Source organism: Tamandua tetradactyla, chromosome 5 (genome assembly GCF_023851605.1).
Source record: "Tamandua tetradactyla isolate mTamTet1 chromosome 5, mTamTet1.pri, whole genome shotgun sequence".
Lineage (NCBI taxonomy): Eukaryota > Metazoa > Chordata > Mammalia > Pilosa > Myrmecophagidae > Tamandua > Tamandua tetradactyla.
This window is the reverse complement of record NC_135331.1, coordinates 170,478,477-170,497,599: the sequence shown is the minus strand read 5'-3', so window position 1 is coordinate 170,497,599 and position 19,123 is coordinate 170,478,477.

Genomic DNA, 19,123 nt, shown 5'->3' with positions numbered 1-19,123 from the left:
CTTTCAACTCCTCTTTTCTCCTCCCCTATAGTTGCTTCAGCTATTACTAAGTTCATTGACATACGGCAGCTCCTCTTCTCAGCAGCTCACGCCTCATGTCCCCTCTTCCAGAGAACTGGAAAGGAAGGTGACACATCCAAGACCCCAGAGCTAGTGAGAGCTGAACCCGGACCATCCGGTGCCTGAGGCCACTTCTTCACCTCTGCCCTGTGACACCTCCGCCAAAGTGGGCTCAGTTTTCACAAAAACCTCCTGGTTATGAACCGCTCCTTGAAGCACTTTCTCCTCTGCCCTCCCTCTCACCTTTCTTGAGGTGGAAGGAGCCAGAGCAGCAGTAGCCTTCCAGGTTTCCACCAGAGCAGAACTGGCTGCCCCAGATGGCCCTTGGCCATTCCTGCTGCTCCCTGTGCACTGGCTTCCTGGGCCCCCTCCCCGCACCCTGCACCCCACATCCCGCCCCTCCCACCCCACCTCCAGCCCCCCTGCACTGGCTTCTGGGTTCCTCCAGGGCCAACCCAGATGGTCACTTTATGTTTTACCAAGATGGATGGCCCCTTCCTCGGACAGCCACTCCACCCCTGCGGTCTCACTTTCACCCTTCCAAGAGCCACATCCACCTGTTTTTTGTTTTTGTTTTTTGTCTTTTTGGAGAGTAATAATATATACCATCTTTGGGGCTTAGCAGTGGCCACGAGCCAGTGTGTCAGGGCTCACGTGCTTTGGAGTGCAGATGTGTGGGTAACCCTCACCTCTGTGGACTCCAGGGTCTCCGTGTTCACAGACACCAACCTGTGTGATCCTATTTCATCAAAGCCAAAGCTGAAAATGAGGATCATGCAGCAAATCTGGGGGACCGATACTGACTTCAGTGCAAAAAGCCCCTGAAATTGGTTTGGCTTAGTGAGTTCCTTTGGAGACGCCTCTGAAGTAAAACCATGTGTCAGTAGACAGAAGGGGAATAAAATGTACACCTCCGCTTCCCCTTCTTGGATTCTCTGGGCTTCACCATAACTTCCAGAAAGGTCTCTGGGGTTAGAGGCTGGTGCTGCCTTCAGTGAAATAGATTTCTGATAGAAGATTACCTCACAGGTAGAAAAAAGAAAGCCATTTCCAAGTTTGGGTTCTGCCAATGTCTGACCCAACTCTCTCTCTCTCTCTCTTTCTCTCTCTCTCTCACTCTCACTCTCTGCAGACCCTCATTTTGTGCTCTGTTAATGCTCCTGGGGATTCCAGCTGAAATAATCTGCAATCCAGTAAAAGGGGGTGGGGAGTGTTGAAGCAGACCTGCTCAGCCGCCTGTCACCACAGGAAACGGTGCTCTCTTTGCAGACCCAAATTTATGTCCATCCTACGTAAACTTTATGCTGTGCCATGCTGCTGCTAAAAGTGATTTACTCGCGCGGTGCTGGATCACAAGATGCAGACCTTCAAGAGATTTGTGCTCACCCCTCTGGTGTCACATAAAGAAGCCACCTGAGGGTCAGAGCAATTTTTCAGTAAGCCATGAATCCGAGAGGTTCAGGGTGATTGCGTCTCCCTAGCTGGGTTCCCGGGAGATGACTCCTAGTTGGCTTTAAAGCCTGACAGTCATAAAATCAGAGGAAGCTGCAGAAATCAGAACAAGGTCTTGCTTTATTGCAGATGGGAGAAAATCCACATGCTGTATTGTAATTCTTTCCTTTTTCACCCACACACACCCAGAAAGAGTCCATACAGACCGGGAGATTTGTCTGGAGGGGAAAAAACCCAAGCATAATGTTTTTCTAAATATGTGTAGGGGAGGACAAAGTCAGAGTCTGTTCTTTAGTGAGTAATGGAGAGGGGAATCAAGTCTAGAGTTTGGGGGCTCTTCCAGTGGGCACCCAGTGGGGGTCAGGACTGCTGCTGGCTGACATGGCTGGGGCCAAATTCTGAAGGGGGCCCCAAGGCTCCTGGCAAGTGGCCCCGTCTATGCCCAGGTCAACTTGTCTTGTGTGCTTCCATATCAAACCTCTTTGCACCAGCAGCTCCCAGAAGAGAGAGTGGAGCATACTTCACCTTCAGAGAGCCTTTGCTCTGTTCAGTAAATGACCTGGCTGCCATGCTTTGGCTTCCTCCACAGGCCATAGAAGATTATATGGGGACTTTGACAACCACATTTTTGAGACATGCATAAAACCAAAGAGAATATATGATGTCCCTCCCTCATTTTTGACAAGCTTGAACACGCTGAAAGATAGGTATTATCTCTCTGCTGTTTAAGTTTAAGATAGGGGATGTCCTGGGGTCCTTAATTTGCCTGGGGTTATCAGTCAGCATAATTAGCCCTAGCTGCAGTAACAAAAAACCCCAGAAGTCTCAGAGGCTTAATACAATTTCTTTTTCAGCTACTTTCTTGTACCTTGTGGGTCAAGCAGCCCTCCTAAATACCTCTCCTCTGGGCTGTGACTCAGGTTCTTTCCATCTGATGGCACTGGCATCAGTTAGAACTTCTTTGGAGTCTTCTACTGGACCGTCTGCACCAACTGGCCAGCAGGTAAAGGGACAGAGAACTGAGGGTCTCATCGGAGGTTTCCGGGGCCAGACTAGATGTGACATCTATCACTAGGGCTCACATTCCCCATCCAGAAGGAAGAGGTCTGGGAAATGTTGTCTCCTCATATGCTTTAAAGAGAAAATGGAATTGGTGATAATTAGTCTGTTTCAACCACACTAGAAATGGAGGTGGATCTGAACTGAGTTCAAAGCCTGTTAGCTTCTCTGCCCTGCCCAGAAGCAACGCTAAAATTCCCACTCAATCCTGATGTACATTTATATCACCTAGTCGTGTAATTTACGGACAGTTAAAAACCTCTCCTGTTCCCAAATATCTCCTCTAGCCTGCCTCTTCTGGAACTTTACCATTAGAGAATCATCCCATTGGAGCCAGCATTGCCTTGACCTTTCCTTTCTCTCTCTCTTTTTTTAAATTTTGTATGCTGTATGGTGAGGGTCATATTTCATTCTTTGTCCATGTGGCTATCCTGTTATTGCAGTACCATTTGTTGAATTGGGGGGGGGGGGGGGATGGAAATGCACGGGCCAGGAAGCAAACCCGGGCTCCCACATGATTCCTTTCTCTTTTAAAAATGTGGGCCAGTTATCAATATATTGTCTTGCAGCTCCAAATTCATCCTTCCTTGCCTGCTCTCCAAAAATGGATCTGGGCTCTTTAAATATTTTCCCTTTGTCAGCAGGCATAATGTTAAGCTTTGTCAGTAGAGGGTGCTAGAGAGACACTACAGGGGGAAGGCGTTTTCTGTCCTGATTCCCATATGATACAGGACTTCTCCAGTGCCCCGCCCCTGTCATGCCTGGTGGCCGGGAGCTTCCCTGGCACTCTGCCTGCTGGGGTGGTTTTGTAGCAGACTGCCACTTGTGAGATACCTCCATATGATTGGCTTTTCCTACCCTCACACTCTGGAGAACAGATTTCCAGCAAATCCGACAGCCACAGCATTCAAGCGTCTTCTCTGCCTTGCAAGGAGCCTTGCCTTCTCCAACAAAGTCTGGATCCAGTCTCTGGGGCCTCTCCTTTTACCATCTGTCTCAGCCCTGGGGGTAGTGGTTGCCCTGTATAACCGCCATTCCTATATCCTTCCGAGCTCTCTTTCTTACTTGCCAATTCTGTGTTACTTCAGTCCACGTTATGGTTAATAATGCTTTCTATCACACTTTCCCGGTCCAAATGGCAGCGTAGTTTCTCTCTCTTGATCAGTTCCAGACTGCTGTGGAATGCAAATGTCCTTGGGGTAGAATTCACAGGGACTTACTGACGCATTAGCATAGAAAAGTTTGTTTTGTTTCCCCCAAAGCCTAGACAACAATAGGTGCCTCGGAACTGGGAAGGAGAAAGTAAAAAGAAAGACCTACAAAAGGATGACGGAAAAATCCTGATGCCAAACTTGGTCTATTTTACAATGTTGCCACAAGCTGCCTAAAGCTGGTAAGTGCTGTTCTCTACTTCAGGGCAAAAAGCTTTTGGTGCCCCAGGGTTGGCTGACAGGACCGGACATGGAATAAAAAGCACTAGGTTTTCTGGTGAAGCAACGATTGTCCTTTGATAAGCTCAGTGTGTTCTTTCCCTTGTTGTTTTGTTTCTTAATCACGCAGAAAAGCCTATTGCCATATAAAACATAAAGAGGGCAGCTCTGGACGTTTTATTTCATTGACCCAAGCCGGGGCTACTCCCTGGGTGTCCATTAGCTCCTCCGGGCTGTAAGGAAGACGTGATCCAAACCATGAGGACTGCCGGACAGTGAAATGGCTCAGCTAAGGAGAGGCTGGTGTTGGCTTTCTCTGGGCGCTGTTAAAAACAGGATGGCAGCTCATCTCTTTAGGATGGGTGGAAGCGTGGTCCTGATTAAGAGCTGGAGTAGGTACAAGACGACAAAATCCCTTCCAACTTAAAAAATAAATATTTTTATCAAAGTAGTATCTGCATTTAGTTTTTTAAAAACTGGCATAGAAGGACTTATTTAGGAAATCAACCCTTTTTATTTACTTCCTCCTGCCCCTCCGTTCTCTTCATTTTGTGGGGTTATACCTTCTTTTATTTTTAAAAATGGCTTTATTGTTATTTAAATGGATTCTTGGGAGGGAGAGGATTGAAACCCCTGTTCCTTGTCCAGCATTTTGAGAAATATGCCTTCCTATCAATACTGGAGTCATTTCTTCCTTAGGCCAAACATAAGAAACAGAATCCAGCATTCTGAAAATACCCTGCTGAGTCGGAGTCCATGGACGTGTCATTTAAGCCTGTAACGGAAATCTACCTCCATCTAGTCCAGTTCTTTTGACCACCTTGATATCTCTCCTTCCTCCTGGCCTCTTGGATTCAGAACCCAGGTTCCTTCTCCTCATCCCTCTGATGCTTTTTCAATAAACATTACCTTGAACATCTATGTTTTAATGAAAACTTTCAGTATAGGTCAACCATCAAAACCAGCAGACTGTGATGTTAACACAGTGAGTTGTATCCTGGCAAGGGGAGTGACAGCAGCAAAACAGCTAGAACCAAAGAGGCTGACGTGTGGGATCCTCGCACACGATCTTCCAGCCTCCCGGGGTGGCCGTCCCATCTCACACTCACTGGCCCCCCGCCCCTGGCCTCCTGTTGTGTCCCCTTCACCTGGAGGGTTGGGCGGTGAAAGAAGAACATTAGGCTAAATGGATCTTTTTCCAAGCCACTTCTGGTTACTCCATCTAGGTTTTGCAATATCCCAACTGCCACCTCTCCCAGCTGCTGCATTACCTCAGAACCCCATCCAACAGGCCCAGATAGGTTCAAGACAGGCATGTTCTACTTAGTCAGCTCCACCACACATAAGCTCTTTCAATGTCATGGCCACTCATCTACCATCCTATCAACAATTGTTTTAAAGATTGCCGAGTACAAAAGACTCACAGAATGCACCCCTATCTGAGCTGTCGGTGATGACAGGGGAAGAGCTGGGACATCTACTTTCCACAAAAATGCCATCAAAGCTCTTTATCGCATTATACATTTTAGCAATCAGAGCCAGAATCCAAACGCATAATAACGGCAAGTGAAAATGCTTTTAATCGTCATATTTTAAAAGCCTTATTTCCTGCCAATTTTATATCTGTTCCCAGAGAAGCAAAAGTTGCCCACTCTGCCAGCGCCTTTGTCAGCTGCCAGCTGTTACTTCCCTGGAAAAAAAGGTCAGAAGGCTGCTGGTAGCGAACAGCCAGCCAGAAGCTGCGAGTGAGAACCGTCCCTCGTGGGCTTTAGCTGCTGGCTGATTGTCAGCCCGGAGCTGCAAGTCCTGGTTTGATAAAAGCCAGCTTTGGATTTCAAACCTTCCTTTTTTTTCCCTCCTTTTTCCATTTGTGATCCTAAATTGCGGCGCCCTGGGAATGGAAGTCGGCGAGCAGGCCTTCGTCCTGCCTTGTCGGGCACCGGCAGGGAGGGTCCTCTCTCCACAGCTGCTTTGCAGGGTGGGGAGATGGGGTGAGGCCAAGTGCAGTGACCTGGGAGGAGAGGCGTGTCCCGCAGTGTCCGTGGCACAGAGGCCACCCCGAGAGGCCCAGCAGATAGTGTGTCCTGTTCAGTTTGAAAGACAAGCTCGAGCGCTTTGGTTGTTCATGTGACAGCCGGGGGCGGGGGGCGGGGGGGACTTGTAAGTTAGTCAGAATTCATTGCCTGAGGCCCCTTGAATGAAGCGAGTCACCCGCATGGTGTGCCGGGCATGAAACTCAAATCTTAAGCTTCCTCGGCCTTCCCCACGGTTCCCACAGGCCAGCAATCAAGAATGACCTTCCCTGCGCCCCGGTGTGAAACCCAGAGCTCTATAGATTGGGGGGGTGGGGTTGGGGGGGCAAAGTGGGCAGCAGGAGCTGGGTACGCCGTGTGCTTTACACTCACACACTCGGGAGCTGTCACGTGCAAGGCAGCAGCGGAGAAGAGTAAACACCCAGCAAAAGCCAGCTTTGCATTAAGGCGGGTGAACAATAAATTTCAACTGGTTAAATTAATCACTCGCTGCTTGTTGTGAATATTAATCCTAGGGAGGGAGCTGGCTTCAGCCCAATGAGGAGGCAGGTGAAAGCTGAAAACAGCAAAACAATTGGGATCTTTAGAGGGCAGGTTTACCTGAGGGCCAGGTGTTGATGCAGCCACTAAGAGGCAAGTGTGGGAAACCACCCTCCTGCTGCGCAGGCCCAGCTGTGTCCTCTGAGCAGCTCACCCTGCCCTCTGCCCTTGCCTGGACCCACCAGAACTTCCCGGGGAGGTCTAAGGAGCCAGGGGCTCATCTAGGAGGAGAGCATGAAAAAATCCCTACTGAAAACATCAAACGATGGCCTCCTTTGGCATTTAGGGAACTGCTCTTGGTGGCAGATGGCTATTTTGTTAATGGACTTGCCTTGATAGGACGCTGGTTGGCTGTGAGAGGCAAGCTCCCCAGCAATGGTCAGGAAGGAGAAAGAAAAGCCACTAAGAAAAGGAACTATTCTTGCCACCCATAAAGTGGCGAGGATGTTAAGTCTTCCCTGGGTGTGCTGAGATGCCTTCTAGGGCCTGGGGACAGAGGGAACGGGGAGAAGGTCACAGGAGAGAGGGGCAAAGCCCTTCACTGCTAATCCACGGACCCCAATGTGATACCTCCCAAAGCAAAGATGGCCAAGCATGCCTAGAATGTCCCCTAGCCAACTTTAAGTTGTGTTCTTGGTCTGCCCTGTGCTGTGATTCCCTTCCATTGTCCCCAGACCTTCAGCTAAAAATCAGTCATGTGACACAGAGTTGTGAGAGTGGCCTTTGGGCAAGTAGGGAGAGTGAGCAGGGCAGACAGGTGGGAAGACCCTCACCAAGGGGGGAGGCAAGCAGAGCTGCAGCCATGCTCAGGGGGACAGGAATTCAGAGTGAGAGGCCGCCCAGAGGCCATCCAGAAATCCAACAGGTGGGCGACCCGGGCCCCTCTGAAGGGGCACTAAAGGGAAAGGTGAGCAGACAGCAGGAGCATCTGGAGCTTTCAGGGTTATCCTTTGATACCAAGTCTTGGAACAGCAAAACCGGAGCCACCGGCAGCAGCTTCTGACCTGAGTTGGAGCTCAGCACGCTAGGCCGGCAGGGAGTCCCTGCTTAGGGGCTGTTCCAACAGGCTGGTGGTCCAGACCCGCCCTCTGGGAGACAAGTGTGGGCAGAATGCACTGCGTTTGCGACAAGAACGCTGTGGATCTGGGGGAGCAAGGACACGCCGGAGCAGCTGCGTTGGATCCAACTTCCCATCATGGCGAGCATCGCCCCCAGACGCCCTGGCTACAGTGGGGCTCGGGGCGCGCACGTGCTGGAGGAGGGCGACCAGCGCTGCCGGCTGTAGGCTCGCCCCCGCCCCGGTGTCTGCCCATAGAAGCCCCGGGAAGTTCCCGTTGACACGAGACTCTCAGCCACGCTAGACTCGTTGACTGAAGCCACACGTTGTAGGAAGAGTTACACCCCGTTTTCTCATTCTCCAGTACTTCCGCACAAACTGTGAAAGGTTCACTATAATTGTAATTCGGAGATGAGTCCTCTGTTCTCGCCTCAAGGTCGGATACCCCCGCTCGGGCAGGGTGATACAGGGATTTCAAAACAGAAATTTTTTTTGTATGCTGCGTGGCGGGGTCCCATCTCAGCATTTTCACATGCGAGTACGTCACTATAGCAGCACCGTGTGTTGAATTGTTTGTTTCTTTTGGGGGGAAGTGCATGGACTGGGAATGGAGCCCGGGTCTCCTGCGCAGTAGGGAGCACTCTGCCACCAAGCGCCCTCTGCACCCCCGTGAGCAGGGATTTGACGTGGGGCACTGGGGGCTGGTCCCCGCCCGGGACTCACCCCACGTGACCTGCTCTCAGCGGGCCGCTCACACCTGCAGCTCGACCCTCCCCACCGGGTCCCGCTCTTTGCCCATTTAACAGGACAGAAAAACAACTGAGGCAAAAAAATTCACGACTGTAGTTGTTTCTGAATTCTAGGGGGATAAGATGGATGGGCAGGTGGGGAGCAGAAGGAAAATGGCTTGGCTGTTTAGGAAAGCACCTACTGGGTTCTGAAAGGCGAGCCCTCCAGCCCACCTGCAGCCTGGCATACTCTGGGAGAGCTGAACTGGTCCGCAGAATGAGATGGCAGGAGTTGAGCGATTTCCCACAAGCACCAAGGGAGAGGAAGCTCCAAGAAGAGGGAGGGCCAAGGCCGGGCTTCAGGAGAAGGATAACAAGTGAGAAAGCCCCAGTGTGATGCATAGCCGGGGGTCTTTGATTATAGCACCCTTGGGTGCTGTGCTTTAGATCCTTGCTAGTCACAGTGTGGTTCACAGACAAGCAGCATCAGCAGCACCTGGGTGCTTGTTAGAAGTGCAGAGTCCCAGGCCCCATCCCAGACTTACTGAACCAAAATCTGAATTTTTTTTTTTTATTTTTAAGAAACCCAGGTGATTCACATGCACATTGAATTTTATTAACAGGTATTTTCGAGCATTTGTCTGCAACCTTAGCTGAACATTGAAATTACCTGGAAAAGTTTTTAAAATATTGACAGCCCACCTCAAGAGATTCTGGTTTAATTAGTTTGGGGTATGGGCTGGGCACTGAGATTTCTGAAAGCTCTCAAATGATTCTAATGGGCAGCATGCTCTGAGCAGGCCTGTGTGCCAGGCTGCACCCTTCCACACGGGGTGAGGACTCCGAGGGGCAGTGGTACTTTCATTAAAAAAAATAAAAATAGGGAGTGCAAGGGTAGTTCAGTGGTAGAATTCTTGCCCACCATGCGGGAGACCCAGGTTCAATTCCCAGTCCATGCACTTGCCCAAAAACAAACAAATAAGCAAAACAAACAAACAAAACCAAAAAATTCAACAAGCAGTGCTGCAGTAAAGGAATACTCACATGGAAAAATAATGAAATGTGACCCCGCCATACAGCATACAAAAAATAATAATAATAAATAAAATAAATAAAAATGAAAGTGATATGTAAAACAAAAACAAAAACCCTGATATGTAATGTTTGCCAATTTCTCTTGTATAAAATTCCCACCATAGCTGATTCCAAAGCAGGGAGTGTGATGTCACGGAAGGTGAAGTTCAGAAGAGACGTACAGAGTTGGTTCTCAAAAGCTTGCACTGGCCACACACCGCCGTGTCCACACTAACCCTCCTCCCCGCTGTGGACCTCACACCATGGGGTTTCCTGAGCCCACTGCCAGGGCCTGGGCTGGCGTCTTCCCAAAAGGGATGGCACAGAGTTTAGACACATGGGCACAATTGCACTTGAGGCCCCTCATGAGTGGGATGAGGTGGTAGGAAGAGAATGGGGAAGAAGACGAGGTTTGGGGCCTCCTTTTGTACGCTTGTCCCATCTCTTAAGTGTAGGAGTGGGCCTGCAGAAGAGCCATGTCCCGCTTTGAATTTCCAGCTCCTTCAAAATGTTATTTTCCTTTCTGCAGTGCCCTGGTGGTCTTCTGTGAGCACTGACCATTCCCAGTGCTTTAGGACAGGGCTACACACACCTGCCTTGGGTTAGTGACCTTTGGGGAGTGAAGATGGTGGAATAGTGCGCTAGCATCGGGTGACAGAAGGCGAGATAGGAGAGCAGAGGCTGGAGGCAAAAGGACTTAACGGCATGAAGAATTTAAGTGGGAGTGACCAGAGAAATATCACTCAACCCCTTCCTCCCAGGAATCCTTGGAACTGCTGGAGAGGCTGCTGGACTTCCCACAGGATGTGGGAGATGGACTTGAGTCATTTTATTTGTTTGTTAAAGGAAGGGTGACCTCACAGGCTGGAGAACAGGGCGAAGAGCCCAAACCCTGGTGGAATGGGTTAAACCCCAGCTCCACCACTTACCAGCTCTGTGGCCTGGGGCAAGTTACTTATACTTCCGCTTCCTGCTGTGTTTCTACCTCATGAGCCTGGGGAGTGTGTCAGGAGCCACGTGCACTAGGGAGGGCAGAGAGCTGGCCAGATCCGGGGCAGGAGGGGGTCAAGGAGGCCCGAGGGCCCTGTGGCTGACCCCAGTGGCGGAGGAGCGGTGAGAAAGTTGGCCCACAAAGAACGACACCCACCCTCACTGAGGAGAGGAGGGTGGCCTGAAAGAAGGGCACCCAGGACCATGAAGGGAGCTGACAAATGCAAAGGCACCTGAGACAAACATCACCTCCTTCCAGGTGTTGCTAGCACCACCTTCTGCCTCCCACCAAAATACCAGGCTGTGTGTCTTTTAATATTTAACGTGCAATGTCTTGAGCCCCACCAACAAAACTGCCAGAAATGACACCTCCTCAAAAGGTCTGAGAACCTCCCAGGATGTTGACATTTCCACCCTTTGTGTGTATGTGTGACAGAGAGGGACAGACAGACAGATGCAGAGAGAGAGGTTGTCTCAGGGGTTATGAGGGTCTCGTGGCTCCAGCTTCCTTGGCAGCCTCTGATGCTGGTCCTGAGCAGCTCCCCTTTGCTTGTCTGTGCCCACCTTAGAGCTAATCCATCTTCAATGTCCCAGCTGCTGCCTCCTCTAGCAGAGGGCGTGTCCTCTACCCTCAGTCCTGGCTCCCTAGGGGCCCCAGGAGAGGAAGAGGATGTTCTTTCATCCTGGCTCAGGGCCTGTTCTTAGATCCTCAAGTCCTTTCTGTGGTCGAGTAATTCCCAGGATTGCTAATAATGGAAATGCCCACAGTCTTTAAGGAAATTCCATCTCCTTCTCTGAGGGGAAGAGGAAAGGTTGTGACCTTATTTGGCAAATCCTACAAAGACAATCACATCAGAATTTAGGAGTCCTGTATATTACACACCTAGGATACAGGTCCGACTTCTGTAACAAGACCCCCAGATAACAGTGGCCTAAACAAGATGGGTATTGATCTCCCGTGAACAGTCCAATGCAATCAGGAACCCAGATTCCTTCTGTTTTGTTGCTCTGTCCTCCCTGGAGAGTTGCTCCCAGCCACATGGTCCCCAAAGGCTCAGCCCCAGCACCCCATCCCCCTTCTAGCCAATGAGAAGGGGAGAGAGAAGAGGAAGGAATGCCCCTGGCTTGACGGGCAGGATCCTGAAATTTGCACATGTCCATTCTCATAGCTCATTGATCAGAACTTAGCCACGTGGCCATGCCCCCCCGCAGGGAAGCCTGGGTAATGTGGTCTTTATTCTGGGTAGCCATTTACCCAACTAAAACTTCTATTACTATGGTCGAAGAAGGAAATAGATAGCGGGCGTCAGCTCTGAGCCTCTGCTGCAGACATGCCCAGCCCAAACTGGGTTGAGCTGCACCAAGCTCAGCCTAGTTCCTTGCAGCAGTCTCCTGGGAAGGTGATGAACAAGTCAGCCGACCCTTCCAGAAGAGCCAAGGTGAGTCATCCAGAGGGATCATGCATTGTCACCAGCTTCAGATAGAAGCAGGCTGCCCCACAGGACAGGGCTGTTTCCACAGAGGACACAAAGGCCCCATGTGGCCCCAGCCTCACACAGTGAGGACGCTCAGTCTTTCTCTACACCCAGACCTTATCTTAAAGAGGAGGAAGAAATGCCCAAAGACTGAATAATTACCGAAGAAAGACAGTTTGAACTGAAAGAGACTGAATTAACTGGCAAGCATTAAATCTTGGCCACTATTTAGTGGGATGGGAGCTCATGAGGCAAGGTAGACTTATGGAAAAGAAGTGTTTTTCTGCACTATCTAAAAATGATCTCCTTCTTCTCTCTCTTATACAAATGGTATAAATATCAGGTCCCGTAATAGGCATGAGGGAGGTTTTTTGAGTTGATCACTTAAAATTAGTCCTATTTCTTTGTGTCTCTTGACAGTTTTCTCACTTCTCAAATTATCCACTGGTCCCTTGGTTGGGACATCATATCTAGCTCCTAACTTCCTCCTGAGTCATAAGTACTTGAAACCTACAATATCCTAACCTCATCCAAGTTCCTGAAATTCTTCCAAGTCCATGAAATCTTTCTTAGCTATTGGGAGGAAATTACATACACACACATAATACACACACACACTCATAATAAAATCTCCTGGCTTTCCTTGTTTTTTAAAATGCAATTCCAAGAACATCTTTCTCATACGTCACGTCACTACCTCTGCTGCCCCTGACTTCTCTGTGCAGTCTGCCAACCAGGCAGAGCTGAGAGGGACGGTCTTTAAATTAAAAGAATGAGCAATGTTCTCTTCTGCCAGGAAGGTGTGAGCATGAAGGCAGCAAGCTTAGAGAGAATGGACAACGCTGCTGGTACTTGAGCTTTCATGTGGTCTGCGAAATTAAAGGATGTGTCTGTCCCCAGAACGGAGCACAAAACAGGGTAGCAAAGAGCACACAAGAGGACCCCTCTTTCCATGGTCGCTTTCTCCTCCCCTGGATCCTCACATACGGTTAGATTATCTGAGTTGAAGAAATTCTCCAGTGTCAATACCCCAAAATTCCATCGATAGCATAAAAATACGTCTTTTTCTAACAAGTATGGGGTTTCTTTTGGGAATGATAAAAATGTTCCAGAATTAGTGATGCTGGTAGCAAGCACAACATTATGAATTGTACAATTTTAAATGGTTAAAATGGTGAATTTTGCTATATGAATTTTACTACAATAAAAACATCTTACTGCTACGTATGAGTATTTTTTATTGTCATCTACTATTTTATCGAGCTTTTTTCCTTTATAATATTGACTGATAATTGATTATCAGTATATATTAATTGAGTTACACATTATTTAACATTTATAATAATAATAGTAGTAGCTAATATTTATTGACCACAATACCAGACAGTGAACATAGGTTATTTCATCTAATCTTCGTAACAACCCCTCGGGGCTGATGAGGAGAGTTGTGCAGTGTCTGCCCCGCTGAGGGGACAAGTGGGCTAAAATCTACCCTGGTCCTCACTCGCCAAGCTGTGTGCGGGGGAAGAGACTACACCTGCTGGAGGAAGTAAGACCTTCTCCAAACTTCAGTTTCTTCATCTGTGTAATGGGCCCAGCAAGGAATCGATTTCATCAGGCGCCAAAGACTCCGTCTCTAGCTGGCAGCTCTGTGTGAAGAAAATGTCTCTAGGGCTGCAAAATGTCAAACTAGGGGCCCAAGCCCAGAGCCGGGCTCTTCACCAAGGGGCCACTGATGCTGAGGATATGTCAGCTTTTCTGCTCCCTGGCAATGCTATGTCTCGGAGCACGAGCACCCAGGAGCCAGGCAGCCACGGCCACACAATTTGCCTTAGGTTCTAGGACACAGGCTACACCAGCGAGCACTTTAAGTATATTTTAGATGCCAGTCAAGGCGTAATTGCTCAGATTCTATGCACAGTGATCTCTGCTCTTGCCCGGCATTCCACGATGTGACAGATGAGGAGAGGCCCTGAAAGCTATCAGGGAAATGGTACTCTGAGGAAATCCACCCTCTAGTCCCTCTTTTCTGGGAGGTGCACAGTTCTGGTGACAAACAAGTTTTGTTTTGTTTTAGTATTTTTATTGACAAATCTTCATGCACATATAGTCCATACCTGGTGTACAATCAGTGACTCACAATATCATCACATAGTTGTGTATTCATCACCATGATCATTTTTAGAATGTTTGCATCATTCCAGAAAAAGAAACAAGAAGAAAAAAGGAAAAACTCATATATCCCCTATCCCTTCCCCTCCTTCCCATTGACCACTAGTATTTCAATCTACCCATTTTTGTACACTTTATCTCCCCTATTATTTAGTGTTATCCATAGTTTTTTATTCATGTCCATACCCTGGATAAAAGGAGCATCAGCACAAGGTCTTCACAATCACACAGTCACACTTTAAAAGCGATATCGTTATACAATCATCTCCAAGAAACAAGCCTGCCGGGACACAGCTCCAGTTTCAGGTACTTCCCTCCAGCCACTCCAATACACCATAAACTAAAAAGGGATATCTATATAATGCATAAGAATAACCTCCAGCATAACCTCTCAACTCTGTTTGAAATCTCTCAGCCACTGACACTACCATGTCTCATTTCTCCGTTGCCCCTTTTGGTCAAGAAGGCTTTCTCAATCCCATGATGCCGGGTCCCGGCTCATCACGGGAGTCCTCTCCCACGTTGCCAGGGAGATTCACACCCCTGGGAATGAGGACAAGTTTTGACCTGGAAGTCAGGCAGCCAAGCTTCCTTTTGAGAAAAAATCCACACATTTTTGTGGAGCCCTGAAGGATCAGCCCAGACATAAATCACATCTCCCTGTCAACTCTGTGCCTCAAGTTTTCACTAGTAAATGCATGTCTTTGGGTCCTGCTTCCCCTCCATGCCACCAGCACCCTCCAATTCCTCTCCACTTGCTCCCTGGTGCCTGAAATTCTTTTAATATGGAACAAAGCCTTTCATTTCAGAGAGGTTGATGAGGCTTAAAATGCAAGTACCCCTCAGAGAGGTGGCACTCCGATTCAAATTCACGCCACATAACTTAAGTACAAATGAGTGAGCAGGTTTCTTTTTGAGAGCAGGTTTGGATGAGGGAGAGGGGAGGAGAGGATAAACACTCTAGACACAGCACTGTTGGAGGAAGGACAATCTAGGGAGTGAAAAAGGGCACAAAAGGAAAGACCAAGATTTCCTGAGACCAGTCTGTGCGGGTCAGCCTGTGTCCGAGCCTCGGTTTCCCCTAGTGGTTGCCACTGGCAAGGTACAAGGGAGAGGCGTGGCCTGCGGGGGGATTTGAAACCCAGATGTGTGGCTGGAGTAAACCTCTGTCCTAATTTCCTCACCTGTAAAATGAAAGTAGTAAAGCCTATCTTGCAGGGTGGCTTTAGGGATTTTTAAATGTTACCTGAGTAAAGCTGCCCGTTGACTCATCCAAAAGTCTAACAATTGAGTAAATTCAGCTAGGGAAGACCAGGGAAATAATGTTGATTTCTGTTGGATTGCCTTGAAGGGGATTCACACAATGGATTGCATAGCACGGCAGGTCACGGTTGCTCCCTGACCCTCCTACTCTTCTTCCAAGCCCCCTGCTGCCCCAGGCCTGCCTCTTCTCTACTCCTCTGCTGCCTTCCACTCTGCGGCCCTTCCAAACACTCCTCTCTCTCCCCTGACCCTCCCTGCGGGGCTCAGCCCGGTGTGGAGCAGTGCCCAGGCACTGTCTGCTTTCATCTTTGGGGAGCAGCTCTCTAGAGTCTCACGGAATAAAATTCTCCACTTCGTTATACAGAAAATGAGAGGCACGAAGCACAGCATAGCTGCTCAGGAAACAGTAGCCAATCTGTTTTAGAGAAACGTGCTGGTAAAGGTGCATGAACATTAAATGAGGAAAATCATGCAAAGTGCTGAGACTGGAGCTGGGACTCAGTGCAGTGGTCACGAGGTGCCCATGTGGTAAGACTCACTTGTTTTTTATCAGGCAGAGCTGCCAACCATTTCAGATCTGGGTGAACAGGGAGAGCCACCTCAGGGCCGATTATTTTATTATTTTCCCTGGGGCTTTCCCCAGAACTGCTGAGCAGCCCCCTGAACAGGCGAGGAGACACCCACTGCCCCCGGGAAAGGATGGAACAGGACAATCTGTAGCTCCACAAGGGCTGCTGCTCCCAAGAGCCCTTGGTGGGGGAAGGAGATGAACAAACGTGTACTGGGGGGCAAGGAAACTCTTGGAAAGAAAAAGACCGAGGGCTCACCCTTCCTTCTTGAGCTGGGTTACCAAGACCTGACAGCAGGATCGGGGCCAGAGAGGAGCCCACCCAGAGGGAAGGGGCCCCCGGCTCGCGGGGGGGCTCGGTGCGGGTGGAGGGCGGCGAGGAGGGTGGTGAGCCCTGGCGGGGGTCCCTCCGGCCTGGGCGCGGTCCCCCAAAGCACTGCAGAGGCAGCGACCCGCAGACCCGGCTGCCTTCCTCGGGTGGCTGGCAGCTGCTCCGGCACGTCCTGCACCTGCAGGGTGTCTGCTTCTGGATGAGCTCAGCACGCGCTCACCACAGGGGGCGGGGGGTGCGGGTCGGACCCCGAGGTGGCGTGCGTCTGCCGGCCTCTGCGTGGCGGACACGGCGGGGACCCGCGCTCGGGGACGTGCGCCCAGGTGGCGGCCAGCGCGCTGGGGCCGGGGCCTCTGCACATGGACCACGCGCGGGGAAGCGCCCCGCAGGAGTCTTCTGTCCTTGTGCACTGTCACGCTTTCACTCTGCCCTCTGAGCACTGGAGATCAAGGCATTTAGAGTGGAAAATCGAGGCATGTCCCAGGAATGAATCTTTTTTCCTTTTCCTATCCTTTCCTTTCATCGATCAATAATGCCGGAGGATGGAGAGCTTCTGAGCACTAGGTCCAAATGGTTTTCAGTTTATTATTATTATTGTGTGGTTTATTGGGAATGGGGGTGGGAAGCTGCCATTTATCTAATGATGCCACAATTAGAATCGTCTTCTTTTGCAAGAATACTGAGCACACTCTAGAATCTGGCCAGCACAAGCCCTCACGTCCTGTGTTTCCCTGGAGGAGGAGGGCTGGCCCGCATTTGTTCACCTTCTACTCATACAGCAGCTGTCACCGTCACTGTAGAAAGTCAGCACCAGGGTGACAGGTACAGTCACAACCCCTCTCTTTCCTTACCTTCACCTTTCTTCCCCTCTTAAGCGTTGTCAAGAGTTGTATGAAGAAGCCTCACCCAAGCACGAAGGACAAATGACAAGAGGAGCAATGAAGGGGGGGGACAGGAAAGGGGGGATAACTTTCATTCCTAAGTCAGACAGCTCTGGGCTTGAATCCTCCACACCTTGCTGTGTGTCTTTGGAGAAGTTATTCAATGTCTCTGAGCCTCCGATTCCTCCAAGGTAAAATGGAAATGATAGTAGTAAAAACCGCTCCGTCGAACAGTTTGAAGGATTAAGTGAGCTGACAGGTAGCACACTTAGTATATGGCAGAAGCTTCGCGAAGGGTTTCTCCTGGGATGGCATCTAGCAAGGTGCATGCATTAGCCTGAAAGCACCCGGTGACGCTCCTCTCCTGCCTCCCTGCCATCCGCCCTTCACTGTAACGGCCTCGGTCATGTTCAGACAGAAGCTTCTGTCCTGGATGCCTCCCACTAGATGGTTACATCCTCAGGCCCATCTCCAGGAGGGGCCACAGGAGAGGCTCCTGTATCAGAGCCATCAATTCATGCCCCCACGTGCCCGCCTGCCTCCTAAGGATAAATTCAGATACCAGGAGGGCCCAGCTAACAGCAATTAAATCAGCCTTGCGGAACTCGGTACCTTCCTCAGAGCCGGCAGGCCCCACAGGCAGGAGAACAGTTGATGAGAAAGCTGGGGGGGGGGGGGGGGAGGAATGAGTCCCCATGTTTTCCCTGATAGGTCATATTTCAAAGATGGTATTTGACAGGAGCTCCTTGAGGCTTTTCCTAATCCATTTAAGGAAATCTAAGAAAAGTGAAAAATACTTTCACTCCTCCCTTTCCCTTGTCCTCCCTCCCTGTTCTCCCCTGCCTTTCTTCTTTTCCTTTCTGTTCCCATCTCTGAACACCAGTAGCTTTTTCAGGGTAACCAGCACCCAGAGAATTTTATTTTCCCTCCCCCAAATATTTTTATAATAATAATTTTGAGGCAGAAAGTTCAAGGCCAAGGTAATAAGTACTATTTTTTTTTAAATCTTTACTCTTTTAGTGAATATTACAGGCTTGTTGTGGAAGAGGAATCAGATGGCTCACAAGTGTATATAGTATACAAGTCCTCCATCCTCAATCATTTCCCTCAACCCCATTTCCATGAGTTGACTGGCACTTAACAGTTTAGCATGTATCCTTTTGGACATTTCTTATTTGGTCATTTCACAGGTATATAGTGATTGCCTGGTATGTTCTAGACAGTGTGCTAGGTGCTGGGACTAGTGGTGAACAAATCTCTCTCTCTCTCTCTCTCAATAGAGAGGAAAATATTATATAATCAATATAAATAGAGAGAAGATATGGAACTATATAACTTTTTTCACTAAATAATATCTCAAATCCATTTTGCCATATGAGTGAGCATTTAGCAATGTATTTTATCATTTTTAACCACTGCATAATATCCCAATGTAAGAATATATCTAAATGTATATAACCTGTATATCTATTTAAAAAACAAAACACGTTTCCTCTGCTTGTAGAATGTAGAACAACCTGCTTCCCACACCCAGTTTGCTCAGAACCTGGACGTGATGTGCCAGGGCCCGTCCCCCACACGAGGCTTGGGGAGACTTCCCAGAGAGTGGACTGACCTTTGGCTCTTCAGCTGGCAGCCAAGGCCAGCACCAGGAGCACAATCCACTGCCCAGGGTGCCGGCTGGCAGGGGACAGAGCTGAACGCACACCCGGGCTCCCTTTGACTCCGAAGCTTCACCCCACTCTGCTGTCCCAGATGTTAGCTGCCTTGATATTTATATTCATACATATTTCTGTGGTATCATCCTGCCTCCAGTGTCTCCTTCTCGCTGAAAAAGCAATAAATTTTGGAGGTCACTGATTAAACAATGGGAAGGGAAGGGGAGGATATAAACCTGAGGTTATGTAAGACTGGGGTACAGCCAGCCTGAGCAGGACAAAGTGTGTGTGCGCCTGCATTTGTGTGCGTGCGTGTGTGTGTGTGTGTGTGTGTGTGTGTGTGTGTGTGCGC